This window comes from Carex rostrata, chromosome 6, assembly GCF_964058835.1.
Source record: "Carex rostrata chromosome 6, lpCarRost1.2, whole genome shotgun sequence".
In the NCBI taxonomy this organism is placed as follows: Eukaryota; Viridiplantae; Streptophyta; class Magnoliopsida; order Poales; family Cyperaceae; genus Carex; species Carex rostrata.
The window spans coordinates 9,286,378-9,290,641 of NC_135923.1; the positions used below are offsets into that span (position 1 = coordinate 9,286,378).

The 4,264-nt window shown below is 36.2% G+C and overlaps 1 pseudogene across 1 annotated transcript; it reads left to right on the forward strand.

Annotated features, from left to right (window-relative positions):
- Positions 1-306: 306 nt before the first annotated feature.
- On the forward strand, positions 307-1,317 carry LOC144555996 (abscisic acid receptor PYL4 pseudogene; annotated as a pseudogene). Its single transcript, XR_013512169.1, has one exon. The product of XR_013512169.1 is annotated as an abscisic acid receptor PYL4 pseudogene (transcript).
- Positions 1,318-4,264: the final 2,947 nt, after the last annotated feature.

The window sequence follows — 4,264 nt, forward strand, 5'->3', positions numbered from 1 at the left end:
ACTCCTATCCAGTTAATACACAATTAATACTATATATCTGATATCCTCATCTCAACCAACCAACCACATCCCTCAATTTTATGACTGTCACTAGTTTTGCGAACACAGCCTTAAAAAATATGTGCATCTTTGAGAGACACCCCTATAAGCACGGGCTCTCTTGGGCCTAACTGTAAAAATGAAAAGGCTGAGGCCCAAATTAGAAAGATGCAAGTTGTAACAACCATAAATGAATCCCACCCAATCCCACCTACAATTAAACAACCCCACAACTTGGTCGTTCCAAGTTGCCCAATTTGCCCAATTTGCACAACTCGCGCAAACTCTGTCTTTTCGTTCCCACTTGCATTCGCTCTTATAACTTCGTAGGTCGTATAAATAAACACCAAAACCCTTCCAAACCCCACAATTTACCAAAAAAAAGTTCAGAATCTCTCCAAAGAGAGAAAGGAGAGAGGAAAAGGAAGAGATGCCTTGCTTAGCTCCGCCCAAGCTCTCAATCCAGCGTCAGCACCAGCACCACGCTAGACCAGGTCTGCATACCTCTGATCGGTGCTACAATCACGAGGTACCGGAGGAGGTGGCGCGCCACCACGAACACCAGTCTCCTGGCCCGACGCAGTGCTGCTCCGCTTCTGTGCATCACGTCTCCGCCCCTATCTCCGCTGTCTGGTCGGTTCTCCGGCGTTTTGACCAACCACAGGTCTACAAGCGCTTCGTCCGGAGCTGCGCGGTCGTCGCCGGAGATGGTGGCGTCGGTACTCTGCGAGAGGTGCATGTCGTCTCTGGTCTCCCTGCGGCGTCCAGTCGTGAGAGGTTAGAGATCTTAGACGATGACAGACATGTAATTAGCTTTAGAGTGGTTGGAGGGGAGCACCGATTGAAGAACTACCGATCTGTGACGACAGTGCATGAGAACAAAGAGGGCAATGGCACGGTGGTGGTGGAGTCTTATGTGGTGGATGTGCCGCCGGGAAACACCAAAGAGGATACTAGGATCTTTGTCGACACCATTGTGAAATGTAACCTTCAGTCTCTGGCAAAGACGGCTGAGATGTTAGCGACCCGTGAGGCCAGGGTCAAAGCGTAAAATGTCATCATTTTTTTCTTCTTTTTTCTTATTTTCACTGTGCGTGGAGGAGGGAAGTTTTTCTTTACTTTTTGGTTGTTGAGTTTGTTTGTTTTTTGAGGGCTTTTTTTGCGCATGTATCCTTGTAAAAAATGGACTTGCGATTGTACCCTCAAGTAATGGATTTGTGCAAGCATACTCTCCTTCTTCTGTTCGTAAATTGTGTATATGGCATTCTTGTCTTAGCATTTCTTTTGTTACGTATTGCTGCTATATTTTGCTTCTTTACAGGGTCCCTTTAGAGGAAGGAATTTAGAGGAAGGAATCAACTCTGCTGCTTTTTTGAATCTAACCGTTCAAATTTGTTGAGATTTGTGCATAAAAAAATTTCTTTATAGAAAATTAGAAATATATGAATATAAAATTTTGAACAATTAGATTCGGAAAAGCAGCAGATTTATATCCTTCAACTCTGTTACTTTTCTGAATCTAACCGTTCAAATTTGTTGAAATTTGTGCATAAAAAAATTTCTTTATAGAGATACGTGAATATAAAATTTTGAACGGTTAGATTCGGAAAAACAGCAAACTGTTTTTATATAAGAAAAGCAACAGATTCATATCCTAGAGGAAGGAATCAACTCTGTTGCTTTTTCGAATCTAACAGTTCAAATTTTTTGAGATTTGTGCATAAAAAAATTATTTATAAAGATACGTAAATATAAAATTTTGAACGGTTAGATTCGGAAAAACAGCACATCCATATCCTTAGAGGAAGGAATCAAGATGATACATTTTAAGTTTCGTTACTGTTTCATTTTAAGTTTCGTTACTGTTTAACAAAAATTATTGGAGTATGTACAAGTGATACAAGGGTTTGGTTTAATGTTTGAAAGAGGTTTTCTTAAAAATCTGTAAATTCCAATAACGTGGTGTTATAAAGATGTAATCAATTTACGATCCTAGTAGAATTGGTCGTAGTACCTTCAAAAATGCTTGCGTTCAATTGAAAAAAAAAAAAAAAAAACAGGATTTCTTCTGGAAGGTCGCCAGGGAAATTTAGTATTTTACGAGGATGTGGACAAAAATAGAGAAGCGTTTATTTGGTTTTAGGCGGTTTTTTCTTTGTTATCTGTCGCGCCGCTGCGCAGTGGGTGGGACCCAAACAGCAATCCACTTGATCAAGAAACGACGAACTCAAGTTGTTGTACGACTAACTTATCTCTTAAGAATTCTCTGAGGCGGTTACTAAGCTTCTATCAGTGTGGTAAGTCACTGACCTCACATGCTTGCTGCTTATTGTTATAGAAGTCCTCGGTGTCGCGGTTAATTGGATCGCCACGGAATGTGATGCATCTGTGCGTTGCAGAAATTTAAAAATTATTCTTTCCAGTTTCACAAAAAGAATAATAACACGCTCTTCATTTTTGTGTTATTATTCTACGTTTTGTTCCTTCCTATTTTATTTATCCGGTAGTGGTATAATTACATCCTAATTTATTCAAAAAACTTTGCAAAAAGGCATCCACAAAACCACTTATCACTAGATGCATCAAGCAAGCCTAGTAAGAAAAGCGTCAGATGATGGTGATTTTTGAAGAGTATCATTGATTATTCTTTTAGAAAAAATGGCTCAAATTTTTTTTTTTTAAATTTTGAGTATATTTGGTGGGGTCAATATTGTAGTGAACCAAAATAATTTAAGTTATTCAAACTTTGATGATTGGCAAAACCTCATAGACTGTAAAGATAATTCTAAAATGTTTAACATACTAAATATCACTTCTATCATTCATCCGATACTTCGTCAATCTACGTGGTAACTAAACACAAAAGAGTAATACGTACAGAATTAGCTACAAAGTATAGTGGTCAATATTTAACGAGATGTTTCTCATAGCTAATTAAAAATAATTCCATATTTTCATACAATTTTATTTTATTTTCCTATTCCATTACCCATAGAATTCTACTTTCCTTCAACCGATGAAGCTTGAATTTTCTTGCGTCAGATCCACGGTAAGCAGCTGGGAAGAATCGAGAATGCTTGAGATACATAAAAAAAAAAAAAAAAATGGAAAGCAAAGAAGAATTCAAGAGTTCAACCAAAAGACAGCTCTCTACTGTCGTGACAAAAGCCTGCAAAATAATGGTTGTTTCCAGATAAGTGATAAGTCTCTGGTTAATATAAAATTATTAGTTTATTAATAATTTAATCCTCACAATTCCAGCACTTTAATTTTCTTCGCCCTTTCTCTGTCAAGCGTGATGAATGACAGTACCAAGTTGCCATGATTATTTATTTAATAAACTTTACGTATATACCCTTCTGACGATAGGTCTCTATCAAGTTTCTCACGATAATAAATATGTTCAAATTGCTGCGGAATTCATATCGCAGCCAATTTTCGTCTTCTGTGATTTTTATATTTTTGTCCTCTTAAACTGCAATAATAGAATTATATTGCATGATAGTGTTTTAATATTTACTTTTTAGGCAAGATTTTGGAAAAAAATTAATAATAATTTAACAAGAATGAGTCATTTGCTCACTTAGCATCACGACGAGAAGATAGAGAGAATTCTCAAAGCTCTAAATTGTTCATATGGGAATATGGGATCTTCAGGTTTGACATCCAGTTTATGCCATTAAAATTTATTTTAAGGTTATAACTTCATCTCATGGGCAAAGGAAATTATGAGCCCTTTGATCATAATAAATAAGAAGAGGGAATAGTATTGAATGGAGACAATGTTAATAATGCAGCATAGGTGAAAAACATTGAAACTTAACTCACTTTATAAAGTTTTAATTAAGAAATTAGAGTTGAGTAATATCATATTTTCGATCTTGCTTATATTTTAGAAATAAGCAATTTATCGATTCGATCATTCGATGTATCAAAAAGTAAATTACGAGTTTTGCAATTTTAAATTTTATTAAAAAAAAATCAAAATTGAAATTTCTAAATTTAATATGAAGTCGTGGTGGAGGACAAAATTAATAATGTGCGTTTCTGGAATCATATATATTTTTTTTAACTTGACTGATGCAGTCACTGGCTGCATCCATGTACAAATTGGGGTAGGTAAGTATCTACCTCGAAATTTGAATTTTTCATTTCAATTCAATATCAATTGTTTAATGTGCCTACTACTAGTTCGATGTGGTGCCTACTCCTAGTTCGAGTTAGT